This window comes from Lampris incognitus, chromosome 10 (genome assembly GCF_029633865.1).
Source record: "Lampris incognitus isolate fLamInc1 chromosome 10, fLamInc1.hap2, whole genome shotgun sequence".
Taxonomy (NCBI): Eukaryota; Metazoa; Chordata; class Actinopteri; order Lampriformes; family Lampridae; genus Lampris; species Lampris incognitus.
Window position 1 is genome coordinate 9,554,820 of NC_079220.1, and position 15,649 is coordinate 9,570,468.

Genomic DNA, 15,649 nt, shown 5'->3' on the forward strand with positions numbered 1-15,649 from the left:
GGATGGGTCAAGACGGGATGATCATGGGTCAGGTGAGAAGTTTGATCCCAACAGAGTTTGTAATTACTGTCGGGGGAAGGGACATTGGAAGGCAGAGTGTCCTGTTCTTAGAGGTAGGAGTAAGTTATCAGGAAGTAGGGGGCAGGGAAAGGCTGTAGCGTTGGCCACCTCTATCCAAATTGGTAATCCTTTTGCGCAGTTTTCAGAGCAGGTACAGCCACCAGCATCCTCGTGGCGCTCTGCCGGTCCTGATTATTCTGATTTCTCACTATTTATTGCAGAGGGTCACGTCTCACTTGTGGGAAGTAATGTCAAAGTCCCAGTGAAAATCTGGAGCTGTAGATTCTTTCATTTTAGAATTAGTACTTCCTCTTTCTAAGTCTGACACCAGTGATAGTGTACAAAGGTACGGGGCATGGGTTTAATCACGTTGTCTGTCCCACTTCATCAGATGATGCTCATGTCTGACCTGGTGGAAGTGGTGGTTGGTGTCTGCCCAGCGCTACCGGTTGAGGGGGTTCACCTCATTCCAGGGTAATGGTCTATCTAGCTGGGGGATGTGTTTGGGCTAATGTGCCGCCACCTCTAGTAGTTAGCCCTTCACCGACACTCATGAAGGAGGTAGATGAAAGTGCGCAAAATTTGCCAGAGATTTTCATAGCCTGCGCTGTGATGCGCGCTATGAGCCGCGCTATAGCTGATCCACAGCTTAAGCTAAGTGGTAAAAAAGAGGACTGTACAATGCCATTGTTATCCTTGCCAGATCTGTCTGACTTGCCTTTTTCTGTTTCCTTACAGGACATGGCTAGTGCACAGCAGACGGATCCCACCTTGAAGGAGCTCCTTGACAGTGGCTGTCCTGTGGGTGAGGAGTGTCAGGAGTGATTTGTGACAGAAGGGTACCAGCAAGAGTTAAAGGGAAGGTTTACAAGATAGTTGTGAGACCAGCTATGTTATATGGTCTGGAGACAGTGGCACTGATGAAAAGACAGGAGGCAGAGCTGGAGGTGGCAGAGTTGAAGATGCTAAGATTTTCATTGGGAGTGACGAAAAAGGACCGGATTAGGAATGAGTATATTAGAGGGACAGCTCGGGTTGGACGGTTTGGAGACAAAGCAAGAGAGGGAAGATTGAGATGGCTTGGACATGTGTGGAGGAGAGATGCTGGGTATATTAGGAGAAGGATATTCTGTAAAAAGAGAGAAGAAAAAGAAAAAAAACCAAACATAAACAAGAACTAAAACATGAATTAACAAAAGCACAGCACCATCTCTGGGTTATTTGTGACATTAATAATTGTACAGTCCGTCAGCACATCATCAGTCCTTGAAGGAGTCGGCAAGTGACCCATTCCACAGCTTAAACCTAGAAACCAAAGAGACGTCCCTCAATGAATAATCTTGGTACAAACAGCTAAAAGAATCCAGGATGACTTTCACATTTTGGTGTTTTGCTTTGGGACAACGATGCATCCAGAGATTCCATAACATACCTTCATCGGGCTGGTCTGACAGATTAAATAGATGTGGATATTCATTACCAGGTTCATCTAGGAAAACATTTTTGGGAACGTCTTTGCCCTATATGCTGGTGCTTTTTAAAAAAAAAAATTTATCCACTTATATAAAAGAAAGAACAAAACAGGGAAAAATATGTACAGGTAGGGAGTAATTTTTTTCTTTACAACATAATCATTGATTTTTGAAAATAAAATCAGGCCTATGGGATGCTATATGTAGTCAAACCATTTTTTCCAGTATAAGGTTAATTGTGCCATTTCATGATTGACAGGTGCTGTTATCCTCTCCATTTTATAAATGTCCATTGTAATTTCCACCCATGTGTTTCAAGTTGGGCTCTCCTGTGATAACCATAAGAGTCTTTTTACTAGCCGCCAGCAGTATATTCATTAAATATTTATTTAATGAATATACTGCAGGCAAATTAAGAATTTCAACCATTCTTGGGGTATATACCCAAAATATATGGTGTTACTATCTAGGAGTATTTCGCATTTGAAAATGTCTTGTGTATCGCTCTCCAATTGTCTTTGATAACAGGACAATCCCAGAAAATATGGCAGTGGTTTGCATTTTGGTTTCCACAGTTTCTCCAGCAAACAGGGAGGTTACTATCATAATGTGATTTCTGAGAGGGTGTAATAAAATACCATATCAGGTTTTTCCAACCAAACTCCCTCCATTTCTGCGAACTAGTACACCTCCATATTGTTGTCCATTCTTCCTCAGATATAATTGTCTCTCCTTCCTTCTCCCATTTTGTTTTAATGTATAAAGTCGAATGTATTTTAAGATTTAACAGACCCTTATGAACTGATTCTTTTATCAGTATCTGAATTGTATGCGTCTCTAAACAGTTCTATCAGACAAGTATTTGCCTCAGTTATATTTTTCATCTTCATATTAGCAATGTCGCATCTGCAGATACCGATAAAAGTCTTGTTTTTCAGATAAGTGTTTCTTTTTAAGCCTTTCAAAACTCAGCAGTGTTCCTTCTTTCATTATATTGCATAGAGCTTTTATTCCTTTAGCTGTCCAGTCCTTAAATCTAGCTTATTTGGTGTAAAATCTGAGTCATATGCACACCATTTAAGAATTACAATATCTCCCTCGAGTTTATATGCTTTTATAATAGTTTTCCATATTTTGAGAGTGCATTTCACCCAGGGGTTATCCATAGTATTTATATAACTTTGTAGATTGTTATCAGCTAAGATTGCCTGTATGGGGATGGGAGGTGTCCTCTCTTCAATGTTTTTCCATTGAGCATCACATGATGGGTTACACCAGCATATCATAGCTCTCATCTGTGCTGGAAAATAATCATCTCTAATAGAAGGTAGCCCCTTCCCCCCTTTTCTTTAGCCAACTGCAAAGTTTTGAGATGAACCCTAGGTCTTTTACCTTGCCATATGTACCTTGACACCATTTTGTCCCATTCATTGAATTGGTTTTGGTTAATCTCTATTGGTAGGGTCTGAAAGAGATACAATAGTCTGGGCAATATATTCATTTTTATGGATTCGATCCTTGACCCGAGACGAAGGAAAGGAATTAGGTTCCATCTTGTTACGTCCAGGGCTCGAAATTAACTTTTTTCCTCAGTGTCCCACAACTGTCCCAAATTCTACTTTGTATTGTCCCGGATATAACCAACAGTGTCCCAAATTTTAATTCTTGTCGTCGCCCCCCCCCCCCAATTATGCAGAATACATATAATTTGATCCTTTTTTGTCACTTAATCATCACACCATGGACTGGTCCACCATATAAGTTTAAAATACTTATTCTTTTATTAAACATATGAATATTAGTTTCGGGAGTTTCGGGAGTCGGCAGTATTGGGGCTTGCATCAGGGGGCTGTTTATTCAACCACCTCAGCATTTCTTTCTTCTTCTTCTTTTAACTGTGGTTGATGATGGTCTATCGCTCTGGCTCTATGAATGCTGCATTGGCGCGAGTCAAGCAGCAGCCACTGGCAGGGTGGGTGACGTAGATGCATTGTATGATTTGCACGAACAGGCGATTGACTGCCCCATGGTGAGGTGGCGCAAGAACGTAAGCCTTCTGTAGTTTCGCCGTTCACACGTTTTTATTAAATTATTCAAACGACAAAGTAACGTCTAGATACTCATAATTAATGACTTTGCGAATAACACCTATTTTGAAGTTTACTTTGACATTTTTTTTCACTGTCCCGGAATTGTCCCAGACAAAATATATTTGTGTCCCAGTAGGATTTTTTATGGTCCCCGGGACATCGTTAATTTCGAGCCCTGGTTACGTCTTCCTTAATTTTTTTCGTTATAGGTGAATAATTGCATTCCGATAGTTTTGCCAAATCTTTTGGCATGTTGATGCCTGAATATTTGAAAGGCTCCATTTGCCGTGTCAAAGGGTATCTACTTTCAATTTTTCTTCGTGGGCTATAGTTATATGAAAGTAATTGGGTTTTATCTATGCTGATCATCTGCCAAGTCTGAAACTTCTTTAATACTACCCTTATCATAACAAATGTTTATGGGTACAATTCAAAGTCTAGTAATGATGTCCTACTAATGCAGTGTTTCCCAACCCAGTCCTCAAGGACCCCCTATCCTGCAGATTTTCTTTGCAACCCTGAATAGGTACCCGTTTGTAGTTATTCGACCAATCAGCAATGAATTATGTCAGACGTTGCACACCTTGCATAATTAAGTGCTGTGAGATGATTGGTTGAGTAAGTTCAAGCAGGGCTACCTATGCAGGGTTACAATGAAAATCTGCAGGATAGGGGGTCCTTGAGGACTGGGTTGGGAAACGCTGCACGAATGGACCTAGAATGCAAGCTTAAACAGTGGTTATCTAATTATCCAGGTGCTTACTTGCTAATAGGAGGAGACTTTAATGTTGTTTTAGATGACGCTGTTGACAGGTGGCCCCCATGTCAAAGTTGTAATCAAAGTTCCTCTTTAAAGCTGTTCATGGGTAGATTTGATATTGTAGATAAATGGAGAGAGGAATTTAAAACTGACAAGAGTTTACACTTAGATTACTGGCTTGTTTCTAAAAACTTACCTAAGGATTTGCGTACAGTCAAGGTGATGGCAACTCCACTTACAGACGACAAAGCCATCTACATTAATGTCAGACTTGTGTCTGATTATGGTATTATCAGAGGACGCTCTTTTTGGAAAATGAATAACTCTGCTAAAACATGCTATTTTTGAAATGGAATTGGAACGGATTTTATTGGAATTAAGCACAAGTTGAGGGATTGTTTGGTTGTAACTGGGAGCTCCTAAAATATGGAAGTGGTAAATATTTAAGGCAGTATGGAAGTGATTATGCCAAAGGCTGACACGCCATGGAAGAGAAGATGGTTTCTGAAATTACTTCCCTCACTAATTTGCCCTCAGAATGATGAGTTGTATAGAGAGGGCTGAGGGGGGCCTTTGTAAGATCCAGGTTGAAAATGGCTGGAACATGGAGAGCAAATGTCAGCTTTTTTTTCTTCTTGGAAAAGTAAAGAGCCAAATATAATATATATTCACAGCTGAATATTAATGTGTCTTTTACTGATAATGCAGATGATATATCTAAAGTTTGTTATAATTACTATTCTAATCTGTACAGATCAAAGTTCAATGAAAGCGACTCTACTTTGTTTAGTCAACATCTCGATGAATTTGATCCTATAAGTAAGGAGGACTGTTTATCATGTGAAGCTCAGAAGGTGAAATTACGGAGGGCATCCATTCACTCAAAAACAATAAATCGCCTGGTAATGATGGTATCACTGCTGAATTTTACAAATTATTCTCTGATTTACACACACCATTTCACACCCTAAGGTCTATTCAGAAAGTATCCAGAATTCCTCTCTTCCTACTACAATGACACAAGGCACATATGACACATATGTTTAATCCCCAAACCAAAGAAAGATCTGCTTCTGCTGGACAATTGGAGACTTTACGCAATGATTATAAAGTGTTTTGCTATTATTTTAGCTAAAAGATTCAAGCAGGTCTCAAACTCAATAATTGAATATGAATATGGAGCTGCCAGCAAAAAGGAAAAGATGAAGGCCAAAGAGGAGGTTTATGGATGTGGTGAGGGAGGACATGCAGGGGGCTGGTGTAACAGAGAACGATGCAGAGGACAGGAAGAAATAATGGATGATCCGCTGTGGCGACACCTAACGGGAGCAGATGAAAGTAGTAGAAGTAGTAGTAGGAGTAGTAGTCTCTAGAGCTTCAGGTTTATGCCTGAATTTGGATAAGTGTCAGTTATTTGCACTGAAAAACTGTAATGAGGTGTCAATTTGCAACTTTCCTGGAAAAGAAAAAGTAACTTATTTAGGGATTGTTGTAGCTAAAAACCCCAGAGACAGAGTTACCTTAAATGGAGCCCCAATTATTGATAAATTAAAACATAAATGTAATATGTGGTTACAAAGAGATTTGTACTAAAAAGCGCATACTCTCATATCCAAGACTGAGGGAATATCCAGGCTTATATATATTGCTTCATCTGTATATTTGGATGACAAATCCGCTAATGCCACTGATAAAATTTTCTATGGAAAAATCGAGTCCACTATATCAGGAAATCTGCAGTTTAGATTTTCTGGATTTTTCTTCTATGAATTACTCTGAAGATTAACTGGTTAAAGTACTTCTTGTCTAGCAGCTCATCCATGTGGAACATTATCTCTAGAACTGTCTTCAATAAGGTTGGGGGTCTTCCCTTCGTGTTAATGTTTAATTATCAAATTGACAAACTCCCTCTTAAACTATCAGCCTATCACAAGCAAGCCTTACTGGCATGGAAATTGACTTACAAGCACAACTTTTCTCCACACTGTTTCCATATATGGAATAACTGCAATATTTTATACAAGCACAAATTTTATACAAGTATTTTCTTTAGTAACTGGTTTGATAGAAATATTTTATTAGTAGGACAGCTGCTGAACTCTCAAGGTTATCTCATGACATATGACAAGTTAATTGTACATTTTACTTTTCCTGTAACACCCAAAGAATTTGCTATAGTGATGGCAGCTATCCCCAGTGGTTCAATTTCTTTATTGCAAGGTACTCAATATCCTTTCTGTTATGTATGGATGATGCTATTCTACCAGTGACCACTAGGTGGCACCTGTATTCTATATTGCTGTTGTCTGGGTTGTAACCAACAGAAGAAGAGTTCCTAGTAAAGCATGGAAATGAACAGCCGTGTGTGCGTTGTGGTCCCTGCATCGTGTGTGAAATTGTTTACACCATAGTGTTATTAGCCAGCTACATAATACTTTCGTCATTCCTTTGGTACATCCAAATGAAACCATGTGTGGAAGGGTTTGCTTTGCATCAAAACAATAAGGCTGTCCATACTGTTTTCCATAGGGAGTTTACCACTTCTCCCTATGTTGTAGCTTACTGGTCCCAGTTTGATCAGAATATTCCATGGGAAAAAAGTTGGACAAACTTGAGTTTCCTCAGCCGACCACTGTGCACCCTTGTTATCTACCGCTAGGCTATCTCCTCTCTTCTACCACTGAAATGTCACGCGCCCATTGACGTCATCACGGTTCGTGCTGAAAAACCTGCTATTTTTTGGTGCTGGTTCGGAACTAACTTTTCGGGTTCGCAGCCAATTTATTTTTGGTCGAAATGCTCTGAACCTGTTCCCTGTCGGTGGAAAAGGGCGAGACAGCACAAATCGAACAGTCTTTAGGAGGCACTCGTACAAGAGAGGATATAGCACTAGTCATAATCCAAAGAAAGGGAAGCCACCCAGGCAAAGACAGTAAACATATTTCAGGATTGTCAAACAATGTAATATCCACTACTACTACTACTACTACGTTCGGCTGCTCCCATTAGGGGTCGCCACAGTGGATCATCCGTTTCCATCTGTCCTCTTCCTCTGTCACTCACTCACTCATGCCACCTGCATGTCCTCCCTCACCACATCCATAAACCTCCTCTTTGGCCTTCCTCTTCTCCTCTTCCCTGGCAGCTCCATATTCAGCATCCTTCTCCCAATATACCCAGCATCTCTCCTCCACACATGTCCGAGCCATCTCAATCTTGCCTCTCTTGCTTTGTCTCCAAACCGTCCAACCTGAGCGGTCCCTCTAATATACTTGTTCCTAATCCTGTCCTTCTTCATCACTCCCAATAAAACATAACATCTTCAACTCTGCCACCTCCAGCTCTGCCTCCTGTTTTTTTGTCAGTGCCACTGTCTCCAGACCATATAACATAGCTGGTCTCACTACCATCTTGTAAACCTTCCCTTTAACTCTTGCTGGTACCCTTCTGTCACAAATCACTCCTGACACTCTTCTACACCCACTCCACCCTGCCCGCACTCTTCACCTCTCTTCCCCACTCTCCGCTACTTTGTACAGTCTATCAGTATTTAAACTCACACACCTTCGTCAGCTCTACTCCTTGGATCCTCACCACCCTCTCGTTCATACACATGTATTCCATCTTGCTTCTGATGTTCATTCCTCTTCTCTCCAGTGCATACCTCCACCTCTCCAGGCTCTCCTCAACCTGCACCCTACTCTCGCTACAGATCACAATGTCATCCACGAACATCATAGTCAATGGTGACTCCTGCCTGATCTCGTCCATCAACCTGTCCATCACCACTGCAAACAAGAAAAGGCTCAGAGCCGGTCCTTGATGTAATCCCACCTCCACCTTGAACCCATCTGTCATTCCAACCGCACAGCTAATCACCGTTACACCGCCCTCATAAATATCCTGCACCACTCCTACATACTTCTCTGCCACTCCCAAATTCCTCATACAATACCACACCTCCTCCCTTGGCACCCTGTCATAAGCTTTCTCTAAATCTACAAAGACACAATGCAACTCCTTCTGGCCTTCTCTATACTTCAACATCATTGTAAAAGCAAACATCACATCTGTGGTGCTCTTTCATGGCATGAAACCATACAGCTGCTCGCTAATCATCACCTCTCCTCTTAACCTAGCTTCTATTACTCTTTCCCAAATCTTCATGCTGTGGCTGATCAACTTTATACCTCTGTAGTTGTTACAGTTCTGCACATCGCCCTTGTTCTTGAAAATCGGTACCAGTATGTTTCTTCTCCACTCCTCAGGCATCCTCTCACTTTCCAAGATTGTGTTAAACAATCTAGTTAAAAACCCCACTGCCATCTCTCCTAAACATCTCCATGCCTCCACAGGTATGTCATCAGGACCAACCACCTTTCCACTCTTCATCCTCTTTATAGCTGCCCTCACTTCCTCCTTGCTAATCCACCGTACTCCCTGATTCACTATCCCCACATCATCCAACCTTCTGTCCCTCTTTCTTCATTCATCAACCCCTGAAATTACTCCTTCCACCTTCAACACACTCTTCTTGCTTGTCAACACATTTCCATCTCTATCCTTGATCGCCCTAACCTGCTGCACATCCTTCCCAGCTCGGTCCCTCTGTTTAGCCAATCGGTACAAGTCCTTTTCTCCTTCCTTAGTGTCTAACCTGTCATACAACTCACCATACGCCCTTTTCCACCTCTCTCTTCACTTTACACCGCATCACCTTGTACTCCTGTCTACTTTCTTCATCTCTCCAACTATCCCACTTCTTTGCCACCCTCTTTCTCTGTATATTTTGCTGTACTTCCTCATTCCACCATGAAGTCTCCTTGTCTTCCTTCCTCTGTCCAGATGACACACAAAGTACCTTCCTAGCTGTCTCCCGCACTATTTCTGCAGTGGTTGCCCAGCCATCCAGCAACTCTTCACTACCACCCAGTGTCTGTCTTAACTCCACCCTGAACACTACACAACAGTCTTCCTTCTTCAACTTCCACCATTTGATCTTTGGCTCTGCCTTCACTCTCTTCCTCTTCTTGGTCTCCAAAGTCATCCAACAGACCACCATCCGATGCTGCCTAGCTATGTTCTTCTCCCCTGTCACCACCTTGCAGTCGTCAATCCCTTTCAGATCGTGCCTCTTGCCTAACATGGTGGAATTTTTCACAGCAGCCAAGCAGGCCTCTAAATTAATCATTTGAGTATAATCATCAGCCCTTATAGGCATATATATATACAGCTGAGTATCATCCGCATAGCAATGGAGCTTTATTCCATGACTGCGTATAATTTGCCCAAGAGTTGAACTATAAAGAGAAAAAAAATGAATGTACAAAGCAATTAATTCAAATTTTTAAAATTTGAATTCAACCTCCTGAAGTTAATTTAAGTCACTTCATGGTTTTTCAAAGATTCATATGTAGAGGACAACTTATTGGATGACCTGATTTGTGATAATGGTAACACGTTGTTACACAGCTCCGCAAAATTGATTTGTGATGAGCCCATTTTTTTCCTGGTCATTATAGTATAAGTGTTTCTAATTTTGATTGTTTCACATAATAAAATGCTAAACTTTTTTTTTTTTCAGCAGAATACCTGACATAATGCTCAATAATGCTCAGAGCATGGCGCACACAACGTCAACCTTACAAGTGCGCCCCGAATAGAGGAGAATAGTCTCTCTTTACAGTTGTTTGTTCCTCTCCTCCTTATCCCATGTCTCCCTGTTATGCAACCCGCCAAGGCCATTTCTCCAGTTACTTTGTACCTCTCCACTGAGCGTGCCCCCCCAGTACCTGTCTAATGCCTCTGTACAGCTCCACTGCTGGGATGTCAAAGCAACATGTCCACCTTAACAGCGTATAGAGTGTCCTTCCTATTGATCTACTTTGCACACAAGAGCACGTAATGTTCTCACCCAGGAGTTCATAGTTTTTCCCTTACACTCTAGACAAGGCTATTAGTCATGCCCCAGTAATATTGAATTGAATATTCTAAAGCCGTTAGAAATGTTCGTCAACACTGGGTTATTAAACTTAATACTTCGATACTTAATCCCTTGTTTTGTCTCAAAAAGCCCTCTTCAGAATAACATCACGTATGAACAACATAACATGGATCAGACTGAGCAGCAAGAAGAGCCAGGATTGTCCAAAGGGTCTGCCATTTTCACGGATTGAATTAATCAGACCATGCATGCTCAAATAATTTTAAACAGCATAGTGGAAGAGCCACATATCAACATCCCACAGCCTACTTAATCGTCAACTCTCCCCTCTCTGCAATCCCCGAGATCCCTTGTCACCCACACAGTCGCCCTCGCTTGTCACCCAGCACACACCCATTTCACAGCCAGCCCTCTCCCCTCACCACGCCCTAGCATCCGCTCCACCAACAGCTCTCCCCATTAAGGTAGACCCTCACCCCCATCTACAAGCTGCGGGTCCCATACCAGTCTCTGATGCTAGCGTTAGCCACCCCCAGCCTCTATCTAAGCCTCAGTCCCAGCCCTATCAACACCCACCCCTGCAGGACTCTGAGGCCTCAGGATGGTCTAGTGAGGCTGCAGACCTGTCTGCTAACTACCAACCCCTGCAGTGGCAGCCTCCATCCAGCTCCATGTCCACCACACTGCCTTGCTCTATGTGGTGTAGGTAAACACGAAATGGGAAATGCAGTTTTTAGGTGATGTAGCGTCGTTTTTCCATTGTTGTTCTACGTCCTCTGAACAGAGGACGACCTCTGTGTGGAGTTTGCATGTTCTCCCCATGTCTGAGTGGGTTTCCTCCGGGTAGTCTGCTTTCCTCTCACAGTCCAAATACATGTAGGTCAGGTTACTCAGCTGTACTAAAATTGTCCCTATTTGTGTGTGTGTGTGTGTGTGTGTGTGTGTGTGTGTGTGTGTGTGTGTGTGTGTGTGGGCCCTGTGATGGCCTGGCGGCCTGTCCAGGGTCTCTCCCTGCCTGCCGCCCAATGACTGCTGGGATAGGCTCCAGCGTCCCCGCGACCCCGAGAGCAGGCTAAGAGGTTCGGATAACGGATGGATGGATGTTCTAGTTCAGTTCCAGTAATGTCCTGATGGTAAATCCCCGTCTTGCTTTGCTCATCAGGGCCGTAGCAAAACCAATTTTCTAACACCGAGAATGTATAATTTCAAATGTTTAGAAAAATTGTGTTTTGAGTGCGATTGTTTTTTTGAGGCCATGCCCCGTGTCTTAAACAGCTAACAATTTTATCCATTTCAACTCGCCTCATCCAACTGGACGGGCAGCTACATAGAAAGCATAACCGAGGTAATAATACGATGCTTGTCCACTGCCAGATAGGATCAGCCTTTGCCGATCCGGGGAGGGCCGCAGACTACCACATGCCTCCTCCGATACACGTGGCGTCGCCAAGCCGCTTCTTTTCACCTGACGGCGAGGAGTTTCACCGGGGGGACGTAGCGCATGGGAGGATCATGCTCTTCCCCCAGCCCCCCCCCCCCGAACAGGCGCCCCAACCGACCAGAGGAGGCGCTAGTGCAGCAACCAGGACACATACCCGCATCCGGCCACCCACCCGCAGACAAGGCCAACCAAGCCGGAGCCAACATGGGGATTCGAACCAGGATCCCCGTGTTGGTAGGCAACAGAATAGACCGCCACGCCACTGCTGGGTTTTCTAAGTTAAACGCCACATGTTAGAATTACACAATACTGTCTTTGAGAGTCAACCTGACGCCCCCCCCCTTTATTTTGGGTAGTTGTTAATGTGAATTGTCTGACTATTGTCCTAAATCTAATGCATCATAATAAAAGCGATAAGGATTACTTATCGCTTTTATTGATCGCCGTAAAGAAATTATCCTCACGCACAGCCTCTCTCCTGTGTAATTTGGTTTTCTGAATGCGGTACTTCCCCTTAGGTGCATACATAAGTACTACACACACACACAGGTATGTGAACAAATACATACACTCATCAGTGCCGATGCAACACTTTTTTGCAAGTATCCGGAAAGTGCAGGATGACTACCGCTCCACCCGGCTACATCTTGGCTGCTGGAAGCATCAATTCCTCCAAACTGATAGAAAAGATTTCCGCAGACTTACATCTATGCAGTATATCACTTTATGCTTCCAGTCTGTCAGAGCATACGTGACTCAGTGATGGACAGGCAGGTAGAATAACCAATCCCATCCCTGCCATTGGTGGTGGGAACTCCACCTCTTGGGATAGTTTTTTTAGTGCTAAATAGAGTACTGTTAGGCATACAGATAGAAGCCGTACTTATTATACGATACAAAAAAGCAGGATGAACCACGGTGAATAGGAAAAAACATACACAATAATATAATATTTGATATGTGTTATGAAACATATATTTCATATCACAGTAAATGGGGTTTTGAGAGGAATCGGCTAGCTAAAATTCGGTCTTTCCTGTCCGCGGCGGCTGCAGAGAGACTGTAATACATGCCTTTGTTTCGTCCAGATTTGATTACTGTAATTTTCTGTTTTCAGGTCTGCCACATGCTAGTACTAAAACCAGAGAAACTGACCGTGTTACATCAATTCTTGCCTCCCTTCACTGGCTTCCCGTCCATGTTAGATCAGACTGCAAGGTGCTTCTGGTGACTAACAAAATCCTAAATGGGCTCGCCCCATCTTACCCGTCTGATCCCCTTAAACCGTCCGTTCCATCTCGAGCTCTCCGCTCTCACAATACAGGGCTCCTGTGTGTCCCCCCCAAGTTAAGAAATCAAGTGGTGGCGGGGCCTTTTCCTATCAGGCCCCGTTCTTATGGAATAATCTGACTGCTGCTGTCAGACGATCAGAGTCTGTTGAGTCCTTTAAATCCAACCTTAAAACTCATCTTTTTGCCTCAACCTACAATTAGTTGTCTTAAATTGAGTGCTTCACAACCTGTACTGCATGGCGGGTCGGTTTCTGTCTCAATGAATTTACCGACCACTGTTCTGCCGACGAGATTATAGAGTACAGATTACTGACCATTGCAACTGCTCTCTTCTCTCACGTCTTTTCTCTCCCCCTGGACGATGTCTTCTCCTTTCTCCTCTCCCTTGTATGTGAATGGTGTGATGCGAGTCTCCCCCGTGTGCACGTGTAGCCTGTCCTCCTCCCAGGTCTCCATGAGGACGGTGGTCATTGCTTGACAGTCTCCTCATCCCATTCCTTAGATATTTTATAAATCCATATAATTCTATTATTCTGTTTCAATCAGTGTTGGGGAGTAGCCGAACACATGCAAAGGGCGTTACGTATTTAGAATACAAAATATGATTAACTATTCACATAGTTACCATTTAAATTTACGGTATTCAGAATACAGTTACATTCTTGAAATTAATGGATTACTTTTAAAAAAAAAAGTTCTTTGGCGGCGTTCTTATTTTAAAAGGATTGCGACACAAAACGCAGTGAAAGTGATACCCCAATGTTAGTTCAACAGTAAATTCAGTAAAACAGCATACTATAATTTCATTTTAGTCTAAGGTTTGTCATTCTAAGAGCTATGGAAATAAAGAAAAGGACATGGAAAAGTTCTCTTCTTTCTTTTTTTACAGGATGAAAAAAAATAATCATAGATCTTTTGTGTTTGCATACTCGTCTAGCCTCTGTTAATCTATATTTAAGGTGACTCAAATGCATTCAGCCAGTTGATACAATAGAAGAAACAGAATAGTCTACCCAAGTAAGTAGTATCGTGTGAATGCCACATATACTGTTACACAAAATGTAAGAAAATATTAAAGTAATCCAGAGTATTTAGAATACGCTACTCACATTGAGTAATCTAACGGAATACGTTACAAATTACATTTCATGACATGTATCCTGTAATCTGTAGCGGAATACATTTTAAAAGTAACCCTCCCAACACTGCTTTCAGTGGTGTATCCCTCTCTCTCCGGTGTGTGACTAATGTCTTTTCTTGTCTCTTCTCCCGTGTATGTGAATAGTGTGATGCCAGGTCTCCATGGTGATGGTGGCCGCGTGGCTCAGGTCCTGGGCTGTTCTGGCGGCATTTGGACACTGCTTGGCATCCTCCTCATCGAATTCTTCATATATCTTGTAATTCCATTATAATTCTGTTATCCTCTTTCAGTGTTGTGTTCTGCAAATTGTGTTTTATTCTGTACACACAACGTCCACTGCAAGTCTGTCTGTCTTGGGTGAGCGATCCCTCCTCCGTTGCTCTCCCTGAGGTTTCTCCCTATTTTTTTTCTCTGTGTTAAAGGTTTTCTTTTTTTAGGGTGTTGTTCCTTATCCGATTGTGGGTCTGTAAATCCCCTTGAGGCAATATTGGGCTATACCAATAAAATTGACTTGATGCAGATTGACAAAAAAAAAACTGGTCTTCCTTTTACTTTTTACTTGTGTTCAGTTTAAATGTGCCATCAAAATTGAAATTTTAAATGGGTTTCTCAGTACGCGCTCATTAAAAGCAATGCAAGTTGATTTGAACGGTCCAAGCCAGTGATGACATGTTATCCCTGTCTGAACTCCAGTGTGGAGTCATGGTAAGCTGATGCTTCATGTGATGAGACTGGATGAAATCAACTCTAAAATCCTTTGCTCAAAACGTTTTTCCTTTTAATTCACAGATTGCATTGCTAAACTTGACCTTTACAATGGGGAGAAAACGGTTAAGCCTCTGAAACCTAGATTAAGTCTAGTTTAAATCAATATCTGGCCTTCAATGTTACTGGCTTTGTCCTTGCACTTACTCATACCCTGGTGTGTCTGTATTTTCTCGTATGCAAGAGTATTCTGTTTGCAGCACTTAGCTGATTGCGTCTGTGTGTGTCCATCTTCTTGAAGACTCTTCCACCATGGGATACCTGGAATAAGACAACTTTGGTCAGCTTTCCTGTGTGTTGGAATTACACACGCTGTAAGAATCAGTTGCAGGGGTGTAAGGATATTTTTCAAAGCAGCCTTTGCCATCGTCGGTTATGGCATCAGACGGCACTTCCTGCGCAGCATTTTCATCACTAAACCCACAGCAAGCCGAATCACTAAGGATCCATGTGGTATGTACCTTTTACATTAGGGCTGTCCTTGACACGCAATCCAGTGGAGTAATGGGCAACCTGTAGCAGCTATAACAGTAATAGACAGAGCTGGAAACAGGAAAAATAGGCGTCAGACAGGCAGGCTAAGGTCCTAGGCTTTTCTGGTGGCGTCTGGACACTGCTTGGCATCCTCCTCAGCATATATCTTATAATTATGTTATCCTCTTTCAATGTTGCATCCTGTAAATT

The 15,649-nt window shown here is 42.5% G+C and overlaps 2 non-coding genes across 2 annotated transcripts; one reads left to right on the plus strand and one right to left on the minus strand.

The window, feature by feature from the left end:
• The first annotated feature begins 14,853 nt into the window (after positions 1-14,853).
• Positions 14,854-14,921, plus strand: LOC130120241 (small nucleolar RNA R38). The gene has a single exon (XR_008810945.1). It is a non-coding gene; the product is annotated as a small nucleolar RNA R38 (small nucleolar RNA).
• Positions 14,922-15,311: 390 nt separating this feature from the next.
• On the minus strand, positions 15,312-15,384 carry LOC130120246 (small nucleolar RNA SNORD49). Its single transcript, XR_008810949.1, has one exon. It is a non-coding gene; the product is annotated as a small nucleolar RNA SNORD49 (small nucleolar RNA).
• Positions 15,385-15,649: the final 265 nt, after the last annotated feature.